Genomic DNA, 21,108 nt, shown 5'->3' with positions numbered 1-21,108 from the left:
CCCCTTGCATACTGCTCGCCTACACTTGCTCCTCAGGGCTTTCCATTTAAAGTGTCTGTGGGGACATTGAGGGCTGGGCCCTGCCATCAAACGCTCACAGGAGAAAACTGAGGTAGTAGGAAGAGGAAAGCTGGGAAAAGATCATGGAGGGAAGAGTTAGAGCGACTGGAAAACAGAAATCTAAGTAATAAAATAGAAATCCAGGAAGAGATTTCCAACAGTGATACATAATGTTATGAGGACATTTGTCATTAAAAATCAAGAACAAAAACTATTGGATTTTTTTATTAAGGCATAACTTAACTTAGAATTACATGTTTATATGCTTTTCATTTCTATAAAAATAGTTCAAATTTGCTTAAATTTATTGATATAAGAAGATATTTTCACCATCCCGCTCCTCCTCCCTCTCTTTCCCCTTCTTTTTTAAGTTTTTGCCCAATAGAGTTGGGAACTTATAGCTAGCTACCTCCTCTAACAAGAATAAGTATTTCCAAGCCAACTTGTAAATTATGATGTAAAATCTATCCAGAGCAGTATTTTATGCTTTATCATCTTTATTGGCTTTACTCTTCCAATTCTAAGGTAAAAAATACAAGCTGGGCAACTCCCTAGTTTTGTAACAAAAATGTGCTGCGTCCATGTCCGTATAATTAAGTATCAAACTGCATGATGATCCGAGGGAGATTTTCTATCCTATCCCAGCTTGAAATGTGCTGCTCTATCTTAGTTCTTCTCTGTCTCAAGCAGGAAATCTTAAATTTGTTTTTGCTGTTGTTTTGATGTTACTGTTTCTGTTCTGTTTTTTAGAACAAAGCTATGTCGAAGAAAAACCAAAACTTTCTGTGTCCATGATGCACATCCTTCCTTTTTTTTTTTGACCTTAATGTGTCAATGGCTTGAAAAAATTGGTGTTCCATGAGCACGAGTGAAGTGGGTGGTGCAATGAAAGTAGGCCTTGGGTTATGTTGTAAGAAACTAGATTTTAAAAAAATGCGGATGAACTCAGGCCCTTAAGAGCTCCGATTCAATGTCCTGTGGAGTCAATCCGTTCTCAGGCACCCGTGGCTAAGTTTGTTATTTAGCACTTCACTGAGTCTCTTTTTGAACTTTACAAAGAAACAGACTCGGGGTCACAGGGTCCAAGAGCTTTGCCTTGTTCTCAGTGGGAATGTGGACCATCCTTGGACACACAGCTCTGACCCTTTAACACATGGTCACTGCTTTTCGCCCTTGATCACTGGGTAGGAATTATCCATGCGTAGAGAACTGCTTTTGTTAACTTTGGTCATACCGTACATTCCTGGTAAAAACTACAGAAGGATTACTGGAGAGAGAAGATGGAAGAGAAAATTGAATTAGCTAGTTTTTTTTGTTTTAAATGCTTTTTCTATGTGGGGCATATATTTTGTCTCACAAATGTCACAGAATCATTTTGTTTTCTTTCCAAAATTTTGAATTTTCTAGTCATTAATGGTTGACTTTTTTTTTCTTTTATAAACATATGTATTCATGATAGTAAAAAACTTTTCTTTAACTAATTACGGCTGGAACATAGTAAGTTTGCTGGAAGAAATCTTCTGGGTCATCTGGCCCAATCTCTTTATCTTCTGGATGATATGTGCGGAGAAACCCAGGGAGGCAGGAATCTCTCCCAGAGTCGTGCAGTGAGTTAACAGCCAAGCTGAGACTTGAACTGGAGTCCTTGCACTCATGGCAAACGCTCTTTTCACGGAAGAGTGAGATGATTGGTCTTTTTCTGTGAGGGACTTCTCTGAAGTTTTATTTAATGCACTTCAAGCTTTTACAGTCAAGGATATTGTTGATGAAAATACGGAGATGATTTCATCATGCTTCCTTTCTGGTACGTTCTGAACTGCTGAGGACTGATTCATTGCAGAACTCTGGAAAGTTCCTCTCACACTGTCATGACAAGTCTGTTGAGTGGCCTCCAAGAGCCGCGTGAGAGGATTATCGCACTGGCTATGTGCTTTCTTAAGTTCAGAAGCTTTTGATTTGTTTTGTCTTATGAAGTAGACTTTCACTTCAGAAACAGTCCTCTTTTCAGGAAAAGTTGCTGTAGAAAAATAGTAAAAACTAAGTTACTATGAAATTTTACTCTCTAGAGAATTTTCAATATCACATTTTTACATAGTATGAAAATGTCTAAAATATTTAATCTAACTTTTTTCTTTCTGTCTCACTAAAAATGGGGACATAATAGGTATGCCTTCCAATAGTAGTCTGCTTTAATATTCCACTAAAAATTCTGTTAAATTTAGTAAATCTTGAAATTTGCAAAACATTGATAGTTTCCTGTTTTTCAAATTATGCAGAAACATTTTGATCTCAAATTTTTTTCTTTATATTCAGTTGTGTTCAGAAAAAACACTTCCTATATGTAATATGTAATATGATTTCATCTCACTACAGTTCCCAAATTAAGCTTAGTGATATCTAAGGGAAGAAACCAAATAATTTAAAATATCTGAATGTATTTAAATGTCTCTTAGGAATGAGATTAATTAATTCCCAAAACACAAGGTTATTTAAATTTTTTAGTAGAATGATGATACATAATTCCAAAGGTATTTTTGACAAAATATTTTGTATTTTTATCAACATTAATGTTGATAAAGGACATTTAATGTTTCAATGTAGGAAAACTTTGGTGAAGATTTAATTTTATATCAATTGATCAATTTATAGCCCAATTTACAATAAGTTCTCTGGTTGTATTATATAAACCAATCAAAAATATTTCAGGGTTAATAGCCAATGTTGAGTACCTTGACTTTTAAAGTATTCAGTAATGGCATTTTTTCCTCAACTCTGAGTTCTCTATAACAATACAGGATGTAGTTGGTAAGATTCTTCTTTGTAGTCTTTAGACTGCATTACCTTGCCAAAGTGTAACAAGTATATCTGCTTCCAAAAGTCTGTATTTGTAGAGTTCTGGGAATAATTTCTCTTCACAGGAGCTAGAATTATATTAGGAGCAGGACACTCATCCAGGACCTTTTACCCACTGTCCTTTCCCTTTGTTTTTACACTTATTACTATTGAAAATGCTTTGTATTGGTGACAGTAGTTACAGATTCAAGTATTAGAGGAGAGCATGTCTTTCCCTAGGAAGTTTCAGCCCTGCCATTGGTTGCTTCTTAGCTGGGGCCCTTATGCAAGCACGTAGCCTGAAGGCTGCTGTGTCCAGCAGTAGGGCAGGGATGAATGGCCCATAAAAAACACTTGACTCCTGATCTCTCTGGGAGCTGCCTGATTTCCTGAGTCACTGAATGGATTCAAAAGACCAACATGTTGAAACCAGGAAGGATAGGCCCTAGGCAGAATTGCGAAGGAAGAACAATTAGACTCTTTCAACATTGCAGTCAGCTTCCATGTACTTCCTTCCCTCCTTCCCCGCAACTCCTACTTTGTGATAACCACCCTGTCATCTTCCTTTCTTAGCAGGCAACTAGGTCCTGCTCAGGCAAGGCTGATATCAATGTACAGTGTTGAATCAATGTCTCATGTTTTCTGTTTCTTGGTGCAGAATTCACTTAAATGCCACTTTCTGGATTCCTTCTGTCCAACACACACACACACACACGTGCCCAAGTGTAAAGGAGAGATATTTTAGGATTGAAGGACTGCTCTCTGCTCTACAAATTGCACTATATGTAATTTGTGCAGCTTTCATCCTATCGTGTGGCCCACATAGGAAGCCCTTTCTCTTGTATTGCCACATAACCCCTGCCTGATTCATCTGGTGCTTTCCTTCTTTTGAATGAAATCATAGGGAAAATTGTGTGTACATAAGGAAATACAACTTCATTTTCATGACGTTGAAGTTTTAATAGATAAATTTTGCATTATAATCGTATGTTTTTAAAAATAAAGGTCAGCCAAGGGTTTCTTATTTTCGTAGGCTTCAACATGTTTTGAAAGCTAGAAGACAACAAAAGTATGAAATTATTCTTAATATCAAAGGTGAAAACAACAACAACAAAAATCAACATACGAGTGAGGAGGAATTTGATTTTCTTTGACCGTTATTACAATAGGGAGAACACTCTAGCTCCAAAGGTCAGAGAGTGTCTTGGTAGGGTGGTTTTCTCCTAGACTTTTCTAGGGAGGAGGAGACAAGTCAGAGGTGGGTGATTTTACAGTGGGACTGGTTTTCTCATTAGAAGGGTCTTAGTCAGTCTGTTGAACACGAAATGTTTGTCCCTGCTTCTAAATAGGTTTCTTTGGTGGGGAGAGGAAACCCAGCTAATTCTTTAGGAGACAAAGAATGGGAAGTTAGAGAGTCTGTGTTTAGCATTGTCAAAGGTGAACAAGGGAGTCATGGGGAGTCGAGAATCAGGAGAAAGTTGGCAGTGATTCTTACTAAGTCCTATGGGGAAGGTGAGTCTTTGCAGTAAAAACGGAGAGATTTTTAAAATATTTTTTCATTAATACATTGGAAATATCAAAAAACCCATCACATGGGTGATCTTACACTTAATATATTATTTACAGCTCATACCAATAATGATTTTATGAAAAATAACTGTATTTTTCAAAGAAAAATATTAGCAAAAAGAGTGCCATTTACGTTTTTTATTGAAAAACATTTTGTAATGCCTGGCTTAATGTAAGAGAGCTGAAATCTCATGTTGTTTCTGCATTCAGTCTGTTGCAATATGTTGTTTTGATTGAAGTCGATGAAGAACATCCAGCTTCACACAAATACGTAGTTGGAAAAGGGAAAAGTAGACTTTGTGGATAATTCTAAATATTCTTCTTTGATACCACACCAAAACTCAACAAGCTCAGTTTCTTAAGATTATCACAACAGGGGATCTGAAACCATGTCATGAACTTTCCATTCTCTGTTACATTATAATCCATTGGTCCATCTTGCACTTTGAATGGATCTTTTTACCCACGTGTGGTTTTAGAACATTGCACATTAGTCATAAGGAAAATACAGAGTCACTGAGTAATACACAACTGCTAAATGTTGATGCATTTCATTATACAATATCAAGAAAGAACATTCGTTAATGATGAGGATCAAGGCTGCCCCAGGGAGAGAAGCCCAAGGTGACCTGCCCTACACAGTGATCTATATCATCCTCCGGGAAGCATAGGATGTCCTGACTCAATCCAATCTGATTCTTATCTAAAGTCATAGGACTACCCAATAACCAGACCCCACTTGCACTGATACCATTTAACGACTTTTTACATCATCTTTCCTTTGTCTTGTAAAGAAATAACTCGCATACCTATGCCTTATAAATTTAGCTCTAACCCTCAACACATTGCAACTCTTCACTGCCCATGGGTCCTGTCCCCATGCCTACAGCTCTGTACTGCCCATGGGTCCTGTCCCCGTGCTACTCCATGCTATTCTCTGAATAAGAGAGCACTACTGCCAGACCCTGAGAGTCCAAGAAGTCTTTCTTTTGACTTCTTGACTCACCAAGCCCGCATCAGTTAATATCACCACTGAACACATCAGAAAGGTCTTTTAGTATTGGGAAGCTCCTGGTGTTGGTTGGAAGTTTTCCAAATTTCTCATTTTTGTTTGGAAGCCTGAATTTTATCATTTACAGTAAATAGTCAGTTCTGTTGTTTTCCTTAAGGTAAAGGCTCACTTTGTTCATTTTTGAGATTTCTGCCAAACACCCAAGTCCCCCAAACCGTGGTTTGTCCATTAGCCCTTATTTCAAGTAAAATGGTGTTCCATGAAAAAAGGAGCTAGTTCATTCAGCTCAGAAATCAATCACAAAAGTGATTTTCCTCAAGATAACCATTGTTCTTCCGTAGGCAGCAGAGGTGTTTGTGCATATTTCCCTTTCTTCACACAGCACATTAAAAGAGATGTTCTCAAGATTGAGATTTAATGCTTTTATTGCTTCAAGAATATTAAGTGATACTTGCTTCTCTTTTCCTTTTTCTTTTCTGTTTTTTACTGTAAGCACATGGCAATGAAAAATGCAAGAACTCCTAGGACAGTTTGGAGTCACTGCCTTGATCTGTACTAAGGAGCCAGCGGCTTTACCCATCAGTGCCTCTGCACCATCAGTGTAAATATTAACATGGTGAAAAGGCAAATAATGTCTTAGCATTATTATGCAAATAGTTTTGACCTCCAAAGGGTGTTGAGAACTCCCAGGATCCAGCAGACCACACTTTGGGAATTTCTAATCTAGTATAATGACTATGCAAATAGGAGCCAAAAAATGGCATTCCTTGGACCAAACATATTGGTCCCCTCCCTATATGTTTAATGCCTTTAAACAGGGCATTCCCCGGTTTACTAAGGCTCCCACCAATTTCCCTCTTTTTACTCAGTTCCCACTTCACTCATGTATGTTAATTGGCCTCCACAGACATTTGAGTCTGTGACCACTGCCACAATTCAGCCTTGCTAATTCAGGGAGACAAGTAAAACCTGAGACATCAGTCTTGGAAAGTCAGTTTTTACAGACAGTATGATTGTTTTATCTGAAAATCTAAGAAAATCATCTGGAAAACTTTTAAAGGTAACACAAGTTCAGTCAATACTCCCAGTTATGATATCAATAAACAAAAATCAATAATTTATAAAACCACAATATCAATTAGAAAATAGAAAATACCTACATTTAAATCTAACAAGTAGTGCATAAGATCTAAATGACGATGAAAATTATAAAATTTTACTGAAGGACAGAGAATAGTCTAATCAACTAATAATAACAATAATGATATTAGTAACAACATTGTTTACTAGCACATATTAAATATCAGATAGTATCATGCAATCTTTCATTATATTATCTCATTTCATCCTCATAATAACTCCTTCAGATAAGCACTCTTAGAATTCCCATTTTATAGGTGAGAAAACTAAAGCACAGAAAGTTTGAGTGATTTGCCCCAAATCACATAATTAGAGTCATTCATTATGTCATGTTCCTAGATGGGAAAACTAGGTTTCATAAATAACTCTAGTCTCAAATTAATCTATAATTCATGGATCCATGAAAATCCCACTTGTTACATTAAAATAAAACTTGACCAGCTAATTCTAAACTTTATATGGAAAAGAGAAATCTTTAGTAGCAAAACATTTTTAAAAAGAATGAAAGAAGGGGGCTGGCCCGGTGGCACAGCGGTTAAGTGCGCACGTTCTGCTTCGGCGGCCCAGGGTTCATTGGTTCAGATCCTGAGTGCAAACATGGCACCACTTGGCAAAAGACATGCTGTGGTAGGCATCCCACATATAAAGTAGAGGAAAATGGGCATGGATGTTAGCTCAGGGCCAGTCTTCCTCAGCAAAAAGAGGAGGACTGGCAGCAGATGTTACCTCAGGGCTAATCTTCCTCAAAAAAAAAAAAAAGAATGAAAGAAGATTTGCCTTATCATATTCCAAAAGATTCTATGATGTTAAAGTAATTGTCTTTATTATATTTGGTGCAAATATAGAGAAAGAGATGAATGGAATTCACCTATATATGCACATACTTATGATAATGGTCATTTTTCAAATCAGTAGGAGAAAGATGTAATAAATAGTTTGTGACAATGGTTGATTCATTTAGAAAACCATTATCAGACCTCTTTGTATCATATCCTATGCAAAAATAAACTCCAAATGAATAAAAAAGTAGACATAAAAAGTAAGCTATAAAACAAATAAAATAGAGGAGAATATTTTTATAATTGTATGTAGTGAAAGCATTCCTAAGCGAGATTTTAAACATTCCAGAAAATATAAGGAATAAACCAACAAATTTAGCCACAATTTTACAAAATATATTTGAGCAAAAAACTTTTATAAGACAAAAACACCATACAAATGTGAGAACTCAAGCAACAGCTTGAAAAGAAATATGTATGACTTATTTAACAACTAAACATTAATATCGGACTATATAAGGAGTTCTTATAAATAAATAAGAAATTGGCAAGCAATCCAGGTTTTTAAAAACGGGGGAAAAAGACAAAAAAGATAATTCTAAAAGACATGTAACTGCCCGATAAACACTTGAAATTAGATTCACTCTCAACAGTCATCAGGAAAATAAAAGATTTTAATGACATAATATTTTCTATCAGAATAGCACAATTCAAAGATTGACAACATGAATTATTGCTTGGAATTCATTGAAAAGAATATTCTCACATTGTCGAGGACAGTCTAAATTGGTTAAATGTCTTTAGAAAGTAATGGTCAATATCTGCATATATTTTAAATGTATTTTTTTGTTGTTGGAGCACTTCTATTTCTGGTAATCTATTTTTAAAACATACTAATACACGTGCTGAAAGATGTTGGTACAAAGATGATCATTGCTTCATTAGCTGTGATAGCAAAACCAATCCACCAAACAAATAAAAAAGAGGTGAGAACTTAAATGTTATGAATGGGTAAGTGGTTATTTAAATTATAATAAAATTAAGTTATGGAATATTACACAGCTGTCACCAATAGACATAAGCTACTGACATGAAAATATCTACATATATATTAAGAGAAAAAAGGAATATTACAGCTTGAGTAAGTTTATTAATGATGACTCCCATTTTGCTAACTGTAGTTCTGCATAATTTGAATTTTTCCAGTGAGACTATATCAATGCTTATGTTATATTTGAAATATGTACATTTCTATATATATTTGAAAAATGATCTTTTTCAAACTTTTATTGAGATTCTATTTATGGTAGGCACAGAATAAGGCACTGAGGATACAAAAATAGGGTCCTCACCTTCAAGTGTCTGATCTGCTAGGAGAAATAGATGCCTCAGCATGTTGAATCATGTGAAGAATCACACCATCTCAAGGATCATAATCAAGGTGTACCCAGTGTCACACTAACAAAAAGAGATGAAAGACACAGTTCAGGGAATGACAAATCTATGTGGAAGAGTCAGGAGACATACAACAAAGAGACAGTGATCTGGCTCTTGAATAAATGAGAAGTTTCCTAGAAAGCAAGAACAAGGAAGGCACTGCTGGCAGAGGAAACTGCATATGCAAACGGGGCCCCAAGACGACGAGGCAGTAGGAATCAATGCAGGGGAGGCAATCTTTTCTTCTCTAAATTATAGTTCTAGCCTGGGTACCTATTAATTGGTCTCCTAAATATTAAGCAAAAAAAGGCTTAAGAATTAAGAATTTCCACAATACCTTCAATGTCTTCTTTCATAACTTACTTTGTGCTTTCTTTTTTCTCTCCTGCTTCTAGTCTACAGACTTTTCCACTGACTGCCATTCCACTTTCTACACAATCCTAGTTTTCAGAGTTGTTCTGTCCCCCAGCCCCCCATGTTTGTTCCATCACTAGTCTTTGTTTTAAAGCAGACTGCCTGGTTTTGTATTGCATCTTGTGAAAGCTCAAATGCCTAAGGGCTTTTCTAAAAATGTCCAATTTTTTTCAAGCATAGCATGCTCTATTTTTTAATGTCAGTAGAAGCTGGAATACATTTCTTCTTCAGAGATAATAGAGTATAAAGTTTTTCAACTAAGCATTAGTATAAGACCACATATCCCGTTGTATAGGAGACACCCTGTGCTGTTTGGAAGGATGGGTACCTCTTAAATTTCTTGCACTCCCATCCATTTGTTCACTCATAATAATATTTATCCATTTTTCCTTGGTAATACATTCTATGCTTGGTTTCACTCATTGTGTATTTTCTAAACCACTGGCATATGCAAAAATGGATCGCACAAATGTTCATTTTAATGATACAATCTTCTGGGTAAGAAAAAAGCAGACCTCAGAGTTCTGATGTGAAGTTTAGACAGTGAATGCCTGGAACCCTGGGCCTTAGAGACTACATTGGTGGCACAGCTGAGCCAGCTACAGGAACTGCCTGGAGGCTGCCACCTAGCCACCTTTTTAGACACATGCCAGGCAAGCACCATGCAGGTAGTCCAACCCCTTACGTTATGTTAGTTTCCTCGGACTGCATAACAAATGCCACAGGCCAGGGGGCTTACACAACAGAAATGTATTTTCTCATAGTTCTGGAGGCTAGAAGTCCAAAATCAAAGTGTTGACAGGCTTGCTTTTGAAACCAAGCCTCTCTCCTTGGACTTCAGATGGTCACCTTCTCTCTGTGTCCTCACCTGGTCTTTGCTCTATCAGTGCGTGCCCCTAGAGCCCCTCTTTGTGTGTCCAAATTTTCTCTTCTTCTAAAGTCACCAGTCAGTTTGGATTGGGGCCCATCCCTACAGTCTCACTTTAATTCAGTCGCCTCTTTAAAGGTCTTGTCTCCAAATACAGTCACATTCTGAGGTAATGAGGGTTACAGCTTTAACAGAGGAATTTTGAGGGGACACAATTCAGCCCATAACACCACTCCCTTTTTTATTTTAGATAAGTGAGAGATTCTCACCACACATAAAGAAAACCAAGCCAGTGTTAGGTTTGGCTACATGTGTTCAGGTGTCATATCAAGGAGGAAGGAAGGGACCCAACATATGCCAGGCACTGAGGAGGGCATGTTGCATAAAGTTTTTTACTTGACCCTCACAACAACTTTCAGAATAAGGTATGATTATTTGTGCTGTTTTACAGATTAAAAAACTGAGAATCAGAGACAAGGTATCTTACCAAAGGACATACAGTATTCGCAGGGCCACTTCTCAGACCCTGCTCCCTCTGAGTCCCTCATAGCTCATGTTCTTATCACTACTCTAGGCTGCACAGACAGGCAGAGCACCTAACACAGTCTGCCACAGGACGAGCATGAAATAAATGTTAGGAATTCTCACCACCATCTGCAGTCATCATCATCACCAATGGCGATTATCGTCATGATCTACCGTAAGTGCTAAGCATTATCATGTCTACCTTAGTGATGAGAAAACTGAAATCTAAAGAGGAAAAACTATGTGTGCTTGGGATTTTCACTCTGTTTTTCTATCTTCGAAACTCTTCCCACTAGACCCTGTTGCTTTCTGCAACTCAAAAACTTCATTGCTTGCAATTTTCTTTCATGTGTTGTTCCCTCCCAACCAGAGTCAGGGTAATTTGAAGTAAGGTAGTGGTTAAAAGCTGGGAACTGAATCAGGGCTTCTGGCCTCTGTTCTGTCCACATATGTAGATTTCCAAACAGTCTAGCTTTATACTTTATCCATTAGTCACAGAAATCTTGTTTGCTGTGCAACCCTAAATGGCACATTCTTCATTTCGATTTTTCCATTCTGGGATATTTTTCGTTTTTTTAAATCTCACAAGCACATTTGTGAGAAAGATAGGGCACCCCTTCTAAGTCAATTTCAAATTTTGAATTGTAATTTATCATGAAAAACATACAAATATTTTCTTAACCACAGAAGGATTACAATTTCCTAATTATCAGGTGTCCACTTGGAAGCTACGTATACTTTTTCATTGTACTCAAAGTCTGTTCTACATGATCATTATTAAATGGGATTCTGAATGTCTATTATGGAGTTTAACAGTCCGTTAGGGCCATAGTGAAAAATAATCAACCAAATATTCCAGCAGAGTTCAGTTCTATTATGGCGTATATATAGTTTGATTTTTCAAAAGAAGCATAATATCCCCATCCTTATGAATGTATCATGACTTGTCATTTCTGCCCAGTAACAAACCACGTTTCATTACGCACAATCACTGCTCATTTTCAGTGCATATAGCTCACATCTTCAAATAATTTTTGCTTCTTTTTAAGTTTAGCAATAAATATCTGCAGATATTATATTTTAGAGAAAAATTTTAATATTAGCGTCACTTTTCAGTAAACAGTCTAATAGGAAAAAATAAAATAGGTCTAGTCTTTTATGCTCATGGACAAGCACGGTTTATCTATTCATGAAAACAGAAGGTAAGCTTTATGAGAGCAAGGATTGTGTCTGCCACCTAGCACGGCGCCTAACACACTAAGTAAATGCATTCTGAATGAATAACTGACTGAATGAATGAATACAACTGACCTTGGTGTACAAAAGTACCAACCATTTCAGCAATTAAACAACTCACTTCATTTATGACTGAAAGTATTTATAACAGAATAGGAAAATGCTGATGTACCTTGGGTTGTTAATAGTAAGGAACTGAGAATTTTGTTCTTGGTAAAGTGCGGTGTTGTGCATGAGTATTTGAGAAGGCTTTGGGTTTTTATAAAATCTATGCAACGTAAATAAAAATTCTAAAGATTCTCTTTCCTGCTGTTTTAGTATACTTTGATTGTTTTATTCATAGGCTTTCCTTTTTTAAGAAAAATAGAAATACCACAGGACATATGTCAATATCTATAGAATTCCAACTGCCATGATTGAAGACAGCTGTGGTTTCTTTAAATCAGTTACTGACCTCAGACTAACTGAGTAAGGCAGCTGAGGACTGTGGCTGAGCGCTCACCGCCTAGAATGCAATGAGTCGGCACTCTGGGTTTTCATTCCGAGCAAAGTCACTGATTCACGGTCTGACCTTGAACAATCCTTTTGTGACTCAGTTTCTCAAGGCAAATAGCTCTCACATAATAGAGGGAATTAGTAGTATAAGCCTCAGCTGATATTAACAGGTATTTTAAAATCTTAAAAGGCAAAACATAATTTATTTTTAAATTTTGATTTCTCTTTTCTTCACAAGTGAATAATTCAAAGTCATATCTGTATCCATTTTTACTTTCTTCTCAAAGATTATTTTTATATATAATATGTATATTTCTTTTTTATAAAAAAAAAGAGTGGTTTGTATAGGACATACCAAGAACAACTGAAAATATACCTATAACATTTGAAAGCTGTAACTATGTCATAGCAACAATATTGATATTTTGAATACAAGACATATTGAACAATGCAAATATTTTTAACAATTAAATCATTAATTGAATTAAATATAGTACTCTATTCATGTAAAATGTTCCCTAAATCTTATGGATGAGAGTTTTTCTTTTAATATACTAAGGTAGGAAGATGATTTTATAAAAAACTCCGTCATATCTATCTATCCCTTTAAAAAATATCCTTTAGGGGCCAGCCCCATGGCTGAGTGGCTAAAATTCCCCATGCTCTGCTTCGGCGGTGGCTGGTTCATGGGTTCACACCCCAGGTGTGGACCTATTCCACTCATCAGCCATGCTATAGAGCCAACCCGTATGCAGAGTAGAGGAAGATGGGCACAGATGTGGGCTCAGGGCTAATCTTCCTCAAGCAAAAAAAAAGAAGGATTAGCGACAGATGGTAGCTCAGGGCGATTCTTCCTCACATGCACAAAAAATATCCTTTAATTTTGATTTTAAGTTTTCAAGTTCTGCAAACTTGTGAACTTTTGTATCTAAAGTTTATTCATTCATTCATTCACTACAAATGCTGTTATGCTCGCTATGTGCTAGTTGCTGCAGATATAGTGATGAACCGGACAGACACAGCACCTGCTCTGATGGAGCATACGTGCTAGCAGGGAATAATCGGTATATGAAGAGGCAAACAAAATTACTGCAAACTGTTGTAAGTGCGAACAAAGAATCAAGGAGGGGCTGTGATAGAGAATAAGAGAGGAGGGCCTTCCCGAAAGCATGAACAGAAATCATATCCCCAGGAAGTAACAATTAAGCAAGCCCACAAGGAGGAGCAAAGGCCTTCCAGGGAGAGGAAACCGAATGAATGAGTCTGAGCTATGGAAGCACGTGGTGTGTCCCAGGAGCTGAGGTAGGGCCAATATGGCCAGAAGGTGATGGGAGATAGACGGGCACCAGGTCATGCAGGGGGCATGCAGGCCCAGGGGAGCTACTGGGAAAATTATTTTAAATGCAATAAGAAGTTTTCATGAAAGTTTATAACAAAAATTTTCATTTATAAACAATATTTTTATTTCTTCTTTTAATGGAGTTCAGTGGTCATTCTGTTCATTTCATAGCGAATCAGCGTGAGCAAGGCTCCTCTGTTTTATTTTTCCTTTTATTTCTCAACCCACACTCTCACTCACCGTTGGTACTTCACCTTGCAAGCACCCTCTCTCATGTCCTTGATTTACGTACTCACGTGTACAGCAGCGTTTTGTATGCTCATGTGGTTTTGCATAAATGGCGCTAAAGTCTCATTTTGTCTTCTCCTCCTCTCACTCAACACTGTGCTTATCCGTGTTGCTCTCTGGACACTTGGTCCGTTGCCTCTCACCCTGCATAGAATTCCAAATTACATGGATTCCAAACAATGCATCCACATTTCACACGTCTGTTCCCTGAGCCAGCCATGGACTCCGATTCCCTAACCACACAAATAATGCTGGGATGAAACTTCTTCTGCGTAGCTGCTTGTGTACCTGAGTAAGAAATGATCCGGAAGGTATGCTCAGGGGTGGCATTGTGCATAGGCACGTGCATACCTAATTTATGTGCTTTCATGTTGCTTTTCAGAAAACTGGCTGTATTCATCGACACTCCCATCAACCTTTGTTTTATGAACCTTTATAATTTTGATATTCTGGTATCTAAACAGTGGTGTCTGATATTTTGTTTCCTTTGTTGTTGTTGTTGTTGTTAGAAATAACATTAGAAGGAGCATCTCTTCATATATTTGTTAGCCATTTGGGCTGTCCTTCGTAGGGGTCATTTGTTCATTATCTTGTCCCTTTTTGTCCATCAGCTGTCTTCGCTTTCTCTGTGGATTTGTAGAAACCATTGTGTATCCTAGAGAGTAATCCCTTATTACAATTTAATAGTCCAACTACCTTTGGCTATTCTGTCTATTGGCTTTTTTGTTGCTTTTGGACATAAATCTTTAATTTTAATATAGCAACCTATCAATTTTTCACTTTTGGGTTTGAGATTTTAGAGACTTTGTGAAGAAATATTTTCTCACTCCTAGGACACAAAAATATCCTCCTAAGATTTTTTTCTGTTAGAGTTTTACCTTTCACATTCAGGCATACAATCCTTCAGGACTCCTTTTGTATGAGGTACAAAGTAGGGGCACAACTTTAGTTGTTTTCCAAATAATAAACCAATTTTTCCAATGTCATCTACTAAGAAAAATTGCCCTTTTCATGTTGCTTTTTCTTGCAATGATATCATAAATTATATCCTATACGTCTTCTTCTAAGCTTTGTTATGGTCTGTTAATTTATTTTTCTGTTTTTATCAAGACCATACTTTTTGTTTTTTTAATATGGCTCTGTAATATCTCCTAATAGCTGGTAAAGTAAATTTTCCCCCCTGGTTCTTCTTTAACAGCATTAAGATAGTATTTAAATTCTTCAACTTTACTCACCTCATCCAGGGAGAGAAAAAAAATAAGACAATAAGAAGACTCAGAAAAACTCCAATAACCGTCAAACAGAGGGGGCGATTGTAATTGGCTTAACCATTGATGTGGTTAGTGGACAAACCTTGCATTAATTCAAATGAAGTTCATATGTATAAAAGGTGGATACATACATACATGTATGTTCATATACATCTATATGCATTCATATACATGTATGTATGTAATCAGGCCCAAAAGATGTGAAGAGATTTGAACAAAAACTCAACAATGTCTTACCACTATTCTGTTCATGATGCCTAAAATCCACGTATTAAAGGTTCACTCTTCTAGGCAAATTTGTTTAGACAAATACCTTGCAGGAGGAATGATATTGATTAAAATAAGGTGATAGCCAAATTAATCCACTATTTTCAATTGGTTACTTATAGGCGTCTCAACTTGACTGCTTTCTGAGAGTATTTTTAAGAGTACAGAGAAGAGGCAAGATTCAAAGTAGAGGGTGAAAGAGGGGCCCTCCCTCTGTTCCTCTTACCCCTACTCTCCCAGACCATGTCCCTAGATGGCTAATGCCCTCATGCAGATGGCAGCTGACATAGTCCCTGCCACAAGATTTGTATCCCAAGCATGGTGTTGTATTCCCGTAGAAGACAGCAGCTTTTGCTATTTGGCATGCTGAAAGGATTGCTTTGTTATTTGAGGTCAGAATTTAAATATTTAAAGCTGATTGCTATTCGATACTATCTTTTTTGTGACATTGCTTGCCCAATACCTTTGTTAAAACAAAAAAAAAAATCTCACTCTTGGTTTCTCTGCTATGATGATTGCCCAAGAATCCCCCAACTGGAATTCAATCTGGATATTCTATGGTCCCTGTGGAAAAGTCTGATTTAATGAAATGCTTGCATGTCAGCTCTGCGGTATGTACGCAACTACTGCCATTCCTTCTGGCCACTGCTCTTCTCATCTTGCAGAGTCATGGGATTCCATGGAGCAGTGATTATTTTCTTTATGTAAAAATAACAACCGGGAAGAGAGAAAAAGTTGCCACATAGGGAGGGAGAAAGAAGGAAGAAAATATACGAAGTATATAGTAGAGAATTAGGACCTGTTGCCACCATTATTCATTAGTAGACAACACTTTCTATAGAGCGATCTGTCCTGCTTCTGTTTGACGTCCTTGTGAAGGCAAGCTGCCTGAAGATAACTTGACCTTGTTACTTTTGTTATGTCTCCTAATTTCTTGATTTGTGAAGCAAATAGAATCTATTATCCACATACTAAGGAGGGGGTGGTATGTGGAGAATAAAAAAAAAATAATTAACTAGGAAAGTACCTTACACTCTATGAAGAAAATATATCCCCTAATTCAGGATTTTATTTTTATTACACTTACTACTATCAATAATTTCAATATTTTTTTAATATAGCACAGATAAATCTAGCGTTAATTTTTTATGGGCCTTATCAACCCCTTGTTTTTTTTTCTCAACTCCAGATTACTGTCTCCTAGAGATATCAGTTATTTGAAGTTAATGTTATATTTTTTGAGATGATTTCAACTCTAACCTATCTTGAATACCCATGTGCTAAATGTTCTTCTATTAATTTTTCTTATTTTTTTAATTATTATAATATTTTGTAATCATGGAGAAAATAGAAAATAAACCACCTTTCTGTTTTTGGAGAAAATTTTACATACAGCAGAATACACGTCAATATCTAGCTTGCCTGTTCTCTCTGCAAAGCCAATGAGTCAGCAATGCCTTTTTTAAAGTTGCTGGATTAGTCTCCGCACAATCTACATAACAATGAAAGGTTTGTTCCTTGCCCCCTTTCAGAAGTTTAAAATGTTACTGCGTATGTAGCAATATCTTTGGGTATTTTCACTAGATTTAAAGTCTTGCAACACCTCAGCTCATCACCTAGGTATAACTTGTTTTCACTTGGCATTCTGTGAGAGATGCCCAGTGCAAAAATGGAGGATACTACCGCTACCTTGTGAAGATTATGGATTCTTCACTGCTACTCTTTTCTTCCTTATGCTCCTCCTATTTTATTCGTAAAAGGATGTAGGTACCAGTATTCTTGAGTGAGTTTAGTCCTGACACTGACTGGCATCCCTATATCTGCTGAGTGATGGTGGAGGATAACGTGACATTACAAAAACCAATGTCTGCTTGATGCTTGAGCACTCCCAGGTAACTCAGTGCTAATGCAAGGGATGCAAACTCCCCAGGATTAAGAACCACGGAATTTTACACTCACATAAGACTTTTGGCCTTTGTGGTACCCCACACACCACAGATATTTCCAAGATAATTGTTGTTGACTGAATGACATCTAAAAGAGTTTAAAGTAGTAATAGCAGTAAAAATGGTAATATCTATCCCCTATGACAGGATTTTGATAGATTTGATTTAACTTTCTCAAATGCCCTCTTCAAGCTATGTTGTGAAAGCAACTACATATTCTGCCTGATTCTAAAGTCAGGTCTAATCTCTGTTTTGTAATCTCTTTCACAACAGAAAGTAATGCCTTTTATAACCCAATCCTACTGTAATTATCCAGTGATACATAAACATACTGGTAAAAGAATAAATATATTCTTTGGTGAGATTCGTTCTTAGTGAACCCATTTTGGGTCCATGATATTATTTTCATTTTTAGTGTTTCCAATTTATGGCTCATATGCACAGCTCTCCTTTTCTTTCAGGAAATTTTTACATCTATCCATTCCTTATACCTAATTCTCCATGAATTTTCATAATCTGAATCATTACCAAGAATGTTGATAGAATTCAATCTATGCTATTATTTCACTATCTTGGAATGAATTCAGCTAGGCCTGGTGACCTAAGTCCTACAAGGTGGTTACAAGATTTAATCTCTGAAGCAGAGTAACATGGTGGTTAATTCATCAGGCTCTAGAGTCAGGCTGCCTAGGATTAAACTCACTAGCTGTGTGATCTTGAGAGAGATTTGTAACTTCTCTATGTCTCAGATTCCTCATCTGGAAAACTGAAGGATAAAACGAATATAAAACAAATAACATCACTACCTTGTATTATGTGAAAATATATGTAAAACATTTACAGCAGCCCACACTCAGTGATTAAGCAAGTCCAGGGCCCGACCTAGGATACTCAGACAGCTAACACCCATCCCAGAGATCTCCACAGGGTAACCAAGGCCTCGGTGGGCCTGCATCACACTTCAGTTTCTTCCTTCTCCTTCCTTTCCAAATCTTGATCCCTAATAAACAGTTTGAAACTCAAACTCAATCTCAGCATTGGAAGATAATCAGATGTTTCCAGAGAACGCAGCATGCAACATCAGCTCCTCAGAAAACTCCCGGAAGCTTACTATAGGCCTTTCCCTTCATGTTCCTCATTGATATAGTTTGTGGTTGAAGTGGTAGTTTGATTTTCATACTCTCCTAACGTAATTTTAAGTCAAATGCATACTTTTGGACTAAGCTTATAGATTATACCATCTCCTGTTTCAAAGTTTTACTGATATTCATCCTCAATTTTTTAAGAAACAATATCTAATTTCCCATTATAAACTAATATATGTTGATAAATTAGCAAATTTTTAAAAAGCCTACAAGGAAAATTAAAATAACCAATAATCATTGTCACAATATTAGAATCAAGATATAGGTCTTATTTGTCAGTCGTTGTTCTTCTTGTTTAGCATAATGGGAACATAGTCCTGTGCTACGCATTCTTCTAGCAGTGTATCAATTTGCTTTATGACTAATAATAATTGCTAGCATACACCAAGAGCTTATATGCCAGGTACTACTCTAAGCTCTTTCTGTGCATGTCTCATTTTGCGTGCTCAATGAGTCTACGATAACTATTAGTTCTCCATTTTAGGGAGGGGGAAGTGATGTCCTGAGAACTTAAGCCATTTGCCTGAAATCACACAGTGTATAAGTGGCAGAGCTAGGATTCAAAACTAGCCATGTGACTCAAAGTCTATGTTCTTTTAAGCCTAAAAACTGTCACTGTTTTTTGCTTAAGCACTTGATATTTGACATTGTCAGGTGAGAGAATAGTCTAAACTCTAGAAGCCCTTAAACATCTTTTTATTGTTGTTTTATTGAGGAAGATTGGCCCTGAGCTAATATCCGTTGCCAATTTTCCTCTTTTTGCTTGAGGAAGATGGTCCCTGAGCTAACATCTGTGCCAATCTTCCTCTCTTTTGTGTGTGGGACACCGCCACAGCATGACATGATGAGCGGTGTAGGTCCACGCTTGGGATCCAAACCTGCAAAGCCCAGACTGCCAAAGCAGAGTGTGAACTTAACCACTGTGCCACCGGGCCAACTTCTAAACATCTTTACTTTCATATTTTCTGTCATACCTAAAGCTCTGCTCTTAGGCACCATGAAATACACAGAGGCCTAAGACAGAGCCTCCATCTTAAAAGTAATCTAGTTGGAAAGAAAGATGAGAATAACTGATCTGAATACACGAGAGTAAAATAAGCGCTATCATGGGGTAGAGAAAGTCGCAGTTTGAGAAAAAGGAGAAAAAATTCCAAATAGAGCTTCAAGGAGGAGGATTAAATCTCGAGAATTGTTAAGTTATAAAAGCAGAAGAGCTTTCCAGATTGAGATAAGCATGACAAGCAACGATATGTGAGCATATAGAGCAAGCTTGAAGGATGGTGAAGAAGCTGGCAAAGATACGATAGATTTATTTTATTTTACAGAACTGATTCTTTCCTGAAGAGCAGCATGGAATTTGAATTTTTATAAACTAAATCACATTTAAAAGTCCTGGGGCACTAACTAAATAGAATCATTTGACCTTAAGTGAAGCTAAGGATTCATTCATGGAGTGTAAAACACACATTTTTTTTTTTTTTTAAATCAACTTAAATAATTCTATCTTTTCTGATGTTTGGATTTTAAATCAATGAAATCTATCCTTTCTTGCTTTCTACATGGTTCTGCTTCTACTTTTTCTTTTTGTAGTGTTTTCTTGCTATTTTTTGGTCATAGTTGGTTATATTTCTCATGTTTCATTTTCTAAGCCTGTAAATATTGCATACCAACACAATACACACAAAAAAGAAATATTTCCAAAATGATTTCAAAATCAAATTTATTTTCCGGTAATTCGATTTATAGGTAATGCCAAAGAAAGAATCAGGGAACATTTAAAAATAACTCCTAATTACTAACAGATGAAAATGCATTGGCTAAGTTTAGGCATGGAATTCAGGCAGCTGATTGTGTTGGAAACACAGCTGCATGCTTACATAGGTGGCTACACCCCCACATTCTAAACAGTCCCAGCGAGTGCTTTGGTGTCCACATTTGTCAGTCTCCGGATTTCCATGTACCTGCAGAGTATTGGCTAAAAGCATTACAGGAAATAGAATTATCTAGCTAAAAATACCTAAGAGTTTTCAACCTTTGAAAACTCAGATTTTAAAAGATATTATTGTCATTGTATCTTTGACAGGTATTATTCTACTTTGTAAAATTATGTCTTTGCTTTTTTCATCAAAGATAAAAGGAGATTCTAGTCCTGAAGAGCAGCATCAGGAGAAGACAGACCCTCTCATTCTCTAGAGGTTACTCTGAGTTTGCTTTACCTTGGATTGCCTGTGGACAGGCCTAGGACCATCACTGAGAGAAAACCATAGAGATAATCTGATGCCACGAAACTGAGGGACAGCATGATTAAAATATTTGGGCGTATTGATATCAAGGTTATACCTGTGTGTGATCTGGATTTGCAGAAAAAAGGCCAGGCTTGATATTGCCTGATGCAAAGTAGTACAGATTTTTAATACCCCAAGAGATAAGCCAAGGTTATAGGGAGAGAGAAAAAAATCACAAAGTGGCAGTATCCACAGGAACA

The 21,108-nt window shown here is 36.8% G+C and overlaps 1 long non-coding RNA gene across 1 annotated transcript in view; it reads right to left on the bottom strand.

Annotated features, from left to right (window-relative positions):
* Positions 1–247: 247 nt before the first annotated feature.
* LOC138915830 (uncharacterized) overlaps positions 248–21,108 on the bottom strand; it is a 42,796-nt gene continuing 21,935 nt past the window's right edge. Inside the window, exons 2-3 of the long non-coding RNA XR_011422162.1 lie at positions 8,745–8,850; positions 248–2,077 (exon numbers count right to left, since the gene is read on the bottom strand). This is a non-coding gene — a long non-coding RNA (uncharacterized lncRNA). The remainder of the gene's footprint in view (positions 2,078–8,744; positions 8,851–21,108) is intronic.

This window comes from Equus caballus, chromosome 10, assembly GCF_041296265.1.
Source record: "Equus caballus isolate H_3958 breed thoroughbred chromosome 10, TB-T2T, whole genome shotgun sequence".
Classification (NCBI taxonomy): domain Eukaryota; kingdom Metazoa; phylum Chordata; class Mammalia; order Perissodactyla; family Equidae; genus Equus; species Equus caballus.
This window is presented reverse-complemented; position numbering and strand designations above follow the sequence as displayed.